The sequence below is a fragment of the Mustela lutreola genome, chromosome 10 (assembly GCF_030435805.1).
Source record: "Mustela lutreola isolate mMusLut2 chromosome 10, mMusLut2.pri, whole genome shotgun sequence".
NCBI lineage: Eukaryota > Metazoa > Chordata > Mammalia > Carnivora > Mustelidae > Mustela > Mustela lutreola.
The window spans coordinates 7586486-7597187 of NC_081299.1; the positions used below are offsets into that span (position 1 = coordinate 7586486).

General features: G+C 58.6%; 1 long non-coding RNA gene across 1 annotated transcript; it reads left to right on the top strand.

The window, feature by feature from the left end:
• The first annotated feature begins 1600 nt into the window (after positions 1-1600).
• Positions 1601-9863, top strand: LOC131810220 (uncharacterized). The gene is made up of 4 exons (XR_009345475.1): positions 1601-1968; positions 2932-3060; positions 3298-3411; positions 5961-9863. It is a non-coding gene; the product is annotated as an uncharacterized LOC131810220 (long non-coding RNA).
• The last annotated feature ends 839 nt before the right edge of the window (positions 9864-10702 follow it).

Sequence of the window (10702 nt, forward strand, 5' to 3'; positions counted from 1 at the left end):
GTAGGCAAGGGCACCATAAAGCCAGCCACACGGAGGGAACAGTTAAAGACAGGGCTCTCTCCACCTCTCCTGACCTTGGTCTTACCCTCTGTAGTTGGCCAAGGTCAATCTCCCAGATGGGGCCGAGAGTAACTGAAAGCTAGGGCTTTGGAAACCCACTGGGTTTACCTCGCTGCACTGCCCCTTCCCAGCTGCATGGCCTCACGCAGGTCAATTTCTGAGCCTCCGTTTTCTCAGCTGTGAAATGGGCCTCCCGGTCGCCGTCACTCAATAAATGGTGGCAGTGGTAGTAGCAGATGTGGTCAGCCTCCTCCTCCTCATCTCCAAGGAGCCATCCCTGTGGACTCTCAACGCTTAGAGCCCTGCAGAGTGAACCAGCCATCCTGGTTTGCTCCAGACTCTCCCAGTTCTAGCACTGACAGTCCCATCACAAGAAACCCCACAGTCCAGAGCAAACTGGGGCAGTCTGTCAACTCCCAAGTGCCCTCGAGAGGGTGGAAACAGAGGGAGGTCTGGTGTTGGGGGGAAATCCTGCTCTCCCCATCATAACTCCTCTCAAGTCAGGGCTTCCTCGGATCCCAGACCCTAAGGGCCCCTCCCCAGAGGTGGCTGGACTTGGGAGGGGCAGACAGGGGGACCCGGAGTCCCCGGGGAAGAATCTGGAGGCATCAGGGCCCTGGGACCAGGGCTGCAGCTCTGATAATACCCCAACCTGCGTCAGCTGTCCGTCCCGCCTCCTGGAATATTTGCTCAGCAACCAGCCCAGAAACAGCATTGTTCAGGACAAAAATACAAAACACTGGGTTGGGGCTTGTTGTTTTTTCTTTGCTGTCCAAATTCCTCTGGGCCCTGGGGAGGGGAGCCCGCGTCTCTGCGCTGCCACCCCAAGGACAGGCAGAGGCAGGAGCTGGCCCGCCCGGGTTCTGTTCCCCACCTGGACCCCCAGGAGCAAAGGAACAGGTCCTCAGGCTCCCAGGGTGCGCAGAAGGAGGAACTTCAGCCCTGTAGCAGAGGCAGGACGGTATCTGGTTAAGCTGGAGTAGCTGTCCCTCCTGGTGCTTTTATTGAAGCCTCGCAACCCTGCAGGAAGGAAGTCTCAGCCCATTTTACAGAGGAGGAGGTTGAGGCCCAGAGCGTTCAGCAGAGGCAACATCTAAACCAAAGCCGGTTGTGGCGGGGGTGAGAGAGGGAATGGCTTATGTGGCATCTCAGAGGAGGCGGTCTTCCCAGAAGTGGGCCTCCTCTTTATACCTGTTTGCTCATGAAACACCTTTACAGAGGGCTGAGAAAGCAGCCTGGGGAACTGGGGGGGGGGGGCGCTTTGCCCTTTCTCCAGAACTCTCGGGGCCTCAGAGGGCATGGCTTCCTTCTGTGCCCAGTGCCCACGCTCCCCCCTGCCCCAGCCAGGAGCCCCCTGCTCAGCGCCCAGGTAGGACGCCCCAGGGCCCAGCCCTCTCCCCCTTGCCTGTGCACAGGAGGGAGGGCGGGAGGCGGGCCCAGCTCACCGTCCAAGGCTGGCGGCTTGGCATGCAAATGGGCGTGGAGCAGAGACAGTGTGCCCGGAGACAGGTGCGTGCGACCGACGGAGGCCGGGCAGGGCCAGGCTGGCTGCCGGACGCCCTTCCTGCTCCAGACCCTCGGAATGCACCACCTTCCCTGTCTTCAGAGCAGCTCCTTGAGGTCAACTCATCCTCATTCCCACGTTCGGGAAACAGAGGGAAGGAAACTGAGGCTCGGGAAGCCAGATAAATGACAATCGTCACTTAGTGGCGTGGCGTGGGCTCAGGCCTGTTCGACCCACAACTTGGCATAACCCGGATCTGCCCTGCGGTGTGAAGAGACGGCTCTGGGGTCGGGCCTGTCAGGGTCCAATCCTGACTCGCTCATGGCTGTCACATCAAGATGTCACTGGTCTGTGCCTCTGTTTCCTCACCTGGAAGATGAGGCAATGACACGACCTCCTTACAGGTGATCACGAGGGCCAGTGAGCTAGTGCTGGGCACATAGCGGGGGCTTGGCGGAGGGTGGCCGTGCTGTCACCCCTGTAGCTTGAGTAAGAACATTGTTACTTTATGACCCAGGCTGCCTCTTTGAAAGCAGCGAGGCTGGCAGGGGTCCCCCAGGGCTGGGGATCCCGCAGCACACGCACACCTGGTCCTCTACATGCTCTCCCTCCCCCTGTTTCTTGGAAAGACTTTTCTCATCCTCGGCCCCCAGTTCTGGACGATTCTAAATGCCCTGGTCTTGCCAGGACCACTCAAGACCACCTTGCCTGTGGCCTGAGCATGTGCGTCCGGACGCACCCCTGCTTTCACAGGTGCCCACCACCCTTCCCTGGGGACCTGGCCTGAGGCCTGGGACCCAGGTTCTCACCCCCAGTTCCTTCTCAAACTTGTGCAAGTCTGGCCCTAGTTCTGGGGCCCCCCAGCGCTCCCATGTGGAAGTTGAAGACAAGACTGAATGAGCCCCAAGCATCCCCGGAGGCTAAGATCTGGAAGCCCCAGACTGTCCCAGCTGAGGAAGGAAGAGCAGAAAATTCAGCTGCCTTCGGGCTCTTCAGGAATCCTACAGCTGCCCAACAGGACACCGGCCCCCGGCTGGTCCTGCTGACCGGCCGTCGGTGCAACAGGGCCCCAAGCCCATTAGAGGCTCCCGGGGCCTGTACGATGGTCCAGTCCAGCCTCCATCACACGACTCACGAGGTCCCACCTAGTGGGGTCTAGCCTCCCTCTCCCACCCTGCCCTCTCCTCTCTCCTCCGTGGCTTCCCCTTTCCAACACTGACCTTCTGCTCTCCCTCAAAAGTGCCATGTGATCTTGGTCCTGGTCCTGGCTCATGGCATGGCCTTCCTAGGAATGGTCTCCCGGCACTCTGTTCCCTGCCCCTAACCCTTCTCTCCCCTGCCTTCTCCCCCTCCTCTTGCATTGTCAGCTCTGCAAAGACACCGCACTAGCTAACCACCTTAGGCCGGAGACACCTGCTTTTCCTAAGTGTGAGACCACCTGGTCCCTGCGCTCGAGAAGCTTAGCATCCAGGAGAGGGAATGGCGCCAACCCACAGGTACCAGGTCATTCATTCATTCTTCACCCAGGAAGTACTTTTTGAGGACCTACTGTGAGCAGACAGACACCAGGGCTGAACCTAGGGTGGCTGCACCCCTGGGGCTAGAGACCTGGGGACCTGGGGGCACGGGAGGGTGCTTGTGCTACTTAGAAAAGTGCTGTGGGAATGTACGAGGAGATACCCTGATAAGGCTGGGCTGTGTGTTGCTGTTTTCTCTCCCACCCCCCAACCCAGAGAGCCTCGTGAGTGGACTGGCCCACGGGAGGGGCTCGGTGAACGTGACCAAAGAGGACTGCACAAGGCACAGAGGTCTCATTCGAGCTTTGCAGGCTCGGGGTTGGTGGCAAGGTGAGGGGGTAGGGGGGGCGGGACGGTTGTGACCTGCAGGAGCCGGAGAGGCCTTTCTGGGGAGACTCTAGGAGCAGAGCCTTGGAGACGGGCCCTCTCTAGGTATGGTGAGGGCGAAGCTCGGGGTGGAGGAGCAGGGGCTGTGGTTGAAAACAGGGTAGGGTGGGGAAGGGGGCATCGGCACAAACTTTGGGGCTGAGGGTCTTGTCTGTGAATTCTATTCAGGAAAGATCCAGGCTGCCCACCTGGCCACCATCATGCCTGGGACCCCCTAAGCCCCACTCTGGCTGGGGATGCCAAGGAGCCCCAGCTCTTGGGAGCAAGGAAAACTGTGTCTGTAGTCAAAGATGTGGGCGCCCTCCCCCGAGCCCCAGAGCATGGGGAGTGCCCTGGGCAGGGCTTGCCCAGGCCTGGCGCTCAGGCTGCGCCCTCTGCCCTGGGACGTCCCGTACCAAGAAGGACCTATTAAAGGGACAAAGGTCCTCGCAGGGTGCAGGCACCCCAGCTCAGCCCTGGCAGCTGGCCCGGGTTCGGGCTGTGGCAGGAACCCCCACTCTCAGGGCAGAGAGGGAAAAAGCGGGGTCCTTGGGCTGTCTCCCTTCAGGTTCAGCCACCCAAGTTACGGGAGGCCAGGATGCCTCTTGGCAGTTTCTTCCCACAGGCAGGAGGCGGTCTGCAAGTCATGAGTCGGAATCTTGACTCTGTCCCTGAGCAGCTGCGTGATCTTGGGCAAGCTGCTTGACCTCTCTGAGCCTTAGTTGGCTCATCTCTGAGTAAAATGGGGTTAAGAATAATACCTATGATTTAAGATTTGTGGAGAAAATGCTCGGATACTTGCCACAGAGCCCATCCCCAAATAGGGGCTCGGTTAACAGTAGCTGTTCCTTGCTGTGTTTGGAGAGGGGGATGGACAGACGGACACCGCACGTGAGTCTCTAGGTCCCCAGAGGAAAGGAAGCAGCTCTGAGATACTTCAAGAGATGGGAGGCTTCATCCTTTCCTCAGAGGACCCAAGGGAGCCAGCCAGGGGTGGGGTGATGAAAGTGGCCTCAGGTGCCTCGGGGCCGGACTGAGGTCTCCTGCCCGGGACTTGGGCTGCGGTATCGCTGAATCAGGGCGTGGGGCAATCAGCTGTTAGAAAGTGGAGTCGGGTTTATTATTGCTGAATGTTATCATCCCCGATAAGAACTAGATTAAAAGGAGGGAGGGGGAGGCAGAGGCGGGGTGAGGGGTGGAGGAGGAGCAAAGAGCAGCTTCGGTCTTGCTGAGCAAGCCCTCTGGCCTGGGCCTGGCGGGGACCCCGGAACCAAGCCCCTTCCTTGGAGACTCTGGGCAGAGCCTGGCGAGGGGGTTGCGGGCACCCGCCTGGTAGAACAGGGTGGGGCGGGGGGGGGCAGGGACTTTGCAAGCTGCGGGCTTGGCACAGGGACACAGCTCTCCCCGGCGCCGGCCATCATCGGGGGACGGCCTGCTTAAAGGACCCAAAGGAGGGACAGAACGGAATGCTGATCCTGGCTCCGCCCTATCAGCCGGGTGGCCGTGGGTAAGCCACTCCAGCTCTGCCGGCCGTGGTGTCCCCATCTGTCAACCACGCTGACGACTGCTCCTACCCCGAGGCTCAGGGGGAGGATTAACTGAGGTAAAGGAGGCAGCGCGCCTGTGACACAGAAACACTTCCTCCCTCCACCCGCCAAGCCCTTTAGCGCGGCAGGACTGAAGGAGGCTCTGACACGGACACGGGCCTGCCCACGGCTTCCCTCGTCCCTTATCCCTCTCCCTCTTACCATCCCAAGGTCCTGGTCCTGAGACCGCTGACCCTCTGCCCCATTCATTCCAAAGCTTCCCGACCTTTCACCGCTGCCGCCCGAGGCGGGCAAGGCCCAGTAGACCCATTTTACAGATAGGGAAACTGAACCCAGAGAGGATCGTGGTTCGCCCGAACACCACAGTTGGAATTGGGGACTCCTAGCTCTCTGTCCAGGGCACTTCGCCTTCTCGGCCAGCCTCCCTGCCCCTTTGGCACCTAGCGGTGGCGGGGTAGGGGGTGTGTGCTTGGCCTGGGAGGGCCCCAGACTCCTGGCTGGCGTGGCTGTGGGGCCCCTGCCCCTGGAGGTGTCTCTGCCCCAGGACAGGACTTCCCAGGACGGGCCCCACAGGCATTCCTTGCCATCAGGGAAGGCTATAAAAAGCAACACTTTTCAGCCCCAGAGTGTGACCTATGCGACTTCACAGAATCCAGAGAAAAACAGAGATAACCTTGGGAAGGCCCGACCTTCCAGAGGAGCGGGGACAGGAAGGGGGCGCCCCTGGGCTTGGCCAGGGTTTAGGATGGGGCATGGGGGCATGGTCTAAAATGAAAAACAGAGCTTCTTGGTAGTAGTTAGAACAATAATTACTATTATTACCATTAATTATTAGTCAAATTATTATTAGTAGTAATAGTATTGCCACTGGATATTCAGGACTGGCCATGGGCTGGCCCCATGCGCTGATGCCTGGGTCCTCCGGGCTGCCCATGATGTGGACCCTTTTACTCTCTCATTTGACAGTCCAGGGGACTGAGGCTCAGAGAAAACCAGCGACCTGTCCAAGGTGACACCACGTCCGGATGCAGTCACATCTGCCTTGTCTGCTCTTCCAACACTCACTCACTTGTCGGGCTCTGGTTGCCTGAAGACCTCCAGCCATGCTGTTCCCTCTGCCTCGAGGGCTTGTCCCTTTTTTCCCACCTCCTTATCCCTCAGACTGCGGCTGGAATGTCACTTCCCTGGTCTGTCCCTCCCTCATACCCAGAACACCTACTGTAGGACCGGTGCTGTTCCTGCCGCTGATGACACAGCAGCGAACGGCACTGACAGACTCCTCTGTCCTTGAGGGGCTGGTGTCCAGGGTAGACCAGAAAACCCTGAGCGTCTTTAGCCAAGGGAACCGTCCCCCTGCAGAGCTACTGCCCCACGCTTGGGGGACACAAATCGGCAAGATAAACTTAGTGTATCATCCCAATACATCACTTTCTTAAATTGGCCTGGGGCGGGGAATCATGGGGGCTTGTGGGAAGAAGCATTATCTTTTATTTAAGCAGCACGGATCCCTTATGGGCTAGCCTCTCAGACGTCTGTCAAATTTTTAATTTGGGGAGACCCCTGAGGCTTCACCGTCAGCTCGCCCAGGCTAGGGGTGCTCTTCGTGGCTCTTTGGGGGAGAAGGTTGGAGACCTCACATGCAAGGGATGCAGCTGTCCTAGCCTGAGAAAGCCAGGCATCTAGAGGCCTCTGGATCCCTCTGGCTGAGCCCAGAGCTTCGAGGTCAGGAGGATGTTGAGCGCCGGGGCTCAAGCTGGGGTTCTGCTCCTGCCTGCCGTTCAAGCCCTCACCCCTCTGGGTCTTCTCAGTCTTGTGGATAAAGCGATGCACTTGAACTAAAACTTCTTTGGGAGTCCAGCAGGCCCGAAAAACCTGTCTGACTCTAAGGCCAGAATTGGTCGACCCGCTCATGGGTCCCATGCCACCTCCCAGACCCCTCCCCACGGTCTTCTCTCCCCCGCCCCACGCCCTGCTTCCCCATCCTCACCCCCGACCTGGTGGTACCTCCTGCCGGAGGCCGACTGAAGGCAAAGACCACCCCAGGCTCAGAGAGGAGAAAGAGAAGAGGCAGGAGGAAGGTCACATTTCTGACTTGGCCCACTGCCTGGTTTTCATTAGGCCCACTGCCTAATTTTCCTGGGCGGCACTTGCTTTCTTGGCTAGTCTCCCCTCTTTCTTAACCGTTTCAGAGGAAAGAGCTGTCACACCCCTGGCCCCCTTGCTGCCGCTGGTATTGTGGCCTGAAGTGTTTTCCTGCTGTGTCACCTCTGTGTCTCTTGCTGCCACGTCAGCCACATCTCCTGTCCCTGGAGTCCCCAGGCACAGAACAGCAGCTCAGATGTACCCAGACTTGAAGAATAACACTAATTATGGGCATTAGCATTTATTGAGCACCTACTATGGGGCCAGGCTCTGTGAACTCGGTGACTTCCTCCAACGACCTCATGAAGTAAGGCCATTTGAGCAATGGGAAAACTGAGGCTCACAGTTGTTATGCAATGGAGGTGGGACCCTACATCAGTGCCACCACCCACCATGCCCTAGGGACTCCAAGAGCCTTCGAATATCCCTCTTCTGGTTAAGTGCACCTTTCCTCTACCCCTACACCCTTGTCTTCTGGATCTCTCCCTGTCTGCTCCAGAATGGGGATTAAGGGTAAAGGCCAAAAGCCCAGACACAACGCCTTTGAGGTACACACGACCTGTTTGAAAGGTGAAGGAGATGAGGTTGCTCAGGGAGGACTTTGGGGCCCCCCAAACCAGTTTCTGGGGCCAGGGAGGGGCTGGACCTCTTTCTGGGAGCAAGATCAGCGGCAGGTGGCCCCAAGGGGAAATCGAGTCACTGGGAAAGGAGGAGGAGCTTCACGGGGCCAAGCAGGGTGGGGAGGTCACGCTGGAAGCACGTCATTCCCATCAGAGGACTCCGTGGGTGTGGAGCGGGGAAGAGGGGCTTTGAACTCTGGCTGATGTCCTAGCCAGGTGGGGGGACTGTGGCCCCTCCATCAGAAGGGGGCGCGGGAACAGGCTGCTCCCACCAGCCGCAGTACTAGCCCCTTCCCCCCAGGAAGGGCTGCCCAGCTTTCCTGGGACCCGGCGCTCGGCAGGTACCAGTGGGGCTGCCCAGCTCCTCCGGCCAGGGCTGCGATAAAAATCCTGCAGTGATCTGCGTCAGAGAGAGAGAGAGAGAGAAGGGGAAAAACACCCTCCAGTGCCTGACATTCTTTTTAGGATGCCCATAAAAAATAATGTGACCTGTAAAACCGGCAAGCTGCTTCCCAGCCCGTGACACGGGGGCCCCCACGTCCCCACTCCCACCCCCCAGGTCCACTCTCTCTCCCTCGGGCCGAGGGCATTACCCTGGGAATCCCTGAGGGTTCAGGCCTTCAGAGCGCTGGGGACCCTCAGGCCGGGGGAGAGAGCAACCCCAAACCACTGTGGTCTGCCCACGTGGGGCCCCTTCCTCCACTTCCTCCTCTGCACCCCCGCCCCTTCCCGGGGCCCTCGGGTCAGCAGAGCTGCTGCTGCCAGGCCAGGGGGCGGGAATGTGCTGGGACAGGTGTGTTCTGCTTTTGCTCTCTCGCTCTCCCAGGTGAGTCACCCCGTGGGAGTGTGTTGATGAATCCGAACCCGGGCTCTTTGTTTGGAGCTCCTGGGAATTCGCGCACGGGGGCCAGACACCCGGGCCGTCTGCGGCCAGATGGCACCGAGAGCTGGGAGTCGGGAGCTGGAGGTGCTGGTCCCAGTCTTGCCACCAGCCGGCTGCTCGAAAACGTGTCCGTTCGGAGACGATTCGGGTCTGAGTTTCTCTACCTTGAAAATGGGCATAACAATCGGGTCCTTTGTAGTTTTGCTAGAAGGCAATAAAGCAGGTATGTTCTAGCGAGGGTAGTTTCTGGGTTGGTGACGCTAACTGCCATTTCCTGAGTGTCTACTATGGCCCAGGCACTGAACCGGGGTGGTTTACAGTCCACTCTCCCGGCAGCCCGAGGGGGTCTGTGAGATTACCATCCCCTCTGCTAAAGGAGGGGAGCGAGGCTCAGAGAGGTTAAGTAACTCCCCTCAGGCCACAAGGCATACACCCAACGGCCACCCACAGTAGGAATTAAGGACATCCCTGCAAATACCAGGCACAGTGATCACCGCCGAGCCCCTTCCCTGCCCTGTAGGTGAGGCCAGTCCAGAATGAAACCAGGTGTTCCCCTCCCCGGTTTCCCCTAGGCATGGCCTGCCCCTGCCAGCGGCCTAATGGAAGTCACAGCTTCCTCCCAGTGCCCTGCCTCCCCAGCCCTGCCCCAACTCCCAGAGGCCTTAGCTTCTCCCAGCTCCCTCCCGTGGGCGGGCAGGGCTTAACGCGGTGTCCCAAAACCCAGAGATACATGCGTCATGACTAGGGAGCCTTCCAGATCTGCCTCCGGAAGGGCCCACCGGCCAGATTTCCCAATTTCCTGAACTCCACATCTTCACCCTAGCCAGGGGAGTGAGAGCCTCCTTGGGTCCCCAAGGCTGTGGGAGGACAGACCCTGGGAACACCCTTCCTTGGTGGGGGCTGGAAATCTGAGTTGCGTTCATACTCTCCCTCGGGCACATTTCCTGGGTTTCATCCGTCATTTCTGAAGCCTTCAGCTGCGCAGTGAGGCAAGGCTTTAAATGCTCCCTCCCTGGGGCGCTGGGGGAGGCAGGGTAGCTCAGGCGGTTAAGCGTTGACTCTTTGATTCTTGGTTCACATCATGATCTCATGGTCATGATCTCTGGGTCTCGAGATCAAGCCCTAACTCTAGCTCTGTGCTCAGCAGGGAGTCTGCTTGGGATTCTCTCTCTCCCTCTCTCTCTTTGCCCCTCCCACCTCCCTGCCCCTTGCACCTGAGCACATGCCCTCTCTAAAATAGATTAATAAATAAATCTTAAAAAATATAAATAAATGCTCCCTCCCAGGGAAGAATCCTCTGGACCCACACTTACATTTCTCTAAGCATCTCGTTCCCTACGTGGCTTAGGAATTCCACTGTCTCCTCGTGCCCTCAGAGTGACAAGACAACAATGGCAACAGGAGTCACGGTCGAGCATGTGTTCTGTATTAGATGCTCTCCAGACTGTCACTCACAGCAGCCCCCTTTTACGGATGAGGGAACAGAGATGTCCTGAGGGCAAATGACTTGCCTAAGGTCATAGAAAGAGTCAGTGGCAGAGGCAGGATTCAGAACCCACATCTCTGGACACAAAGGCTCCGGCTTTTAACCACCAAGGTTGCTTCCAGCTCCAGCGGCTGGCAAGTCTTTTGCTGATCCTGTCTGCTTGCAGAACGGCCTGGTATACAGCAGGGGTCCGACCAGTGCTTACAGAGAGGATGAATGTACTGAGAGGTTTTTGAATGTGTGCAGATGGGTGAGTGAATCAGCAAGGGAATGAATGAATGACCTCAGCTCTCCCCATAACCGTGAGAGACGAGCAGCACTGATCCTCGTGCATCAGATGAGGAAATTGAGGCTCAGAGAGGGAAAGCAACATGCTTGGGGTCACACGGTGAGCTGAGGCAGAGAGGACGATCAAGCCTCCTGACCCCTCCCCCAGGAGCCCTTCCCACCTCTCTCCTCCGGTTGTCCCAGCCGCACTCTGGGCCCGGCTCTGCCTCCCATCTCCGAGGGAGGCTGCGGGCACAGCGTCTTTAAGCTGCCCTTTGAGGGACGAGCCAAGGAGGGGGCTGGGGAGGGG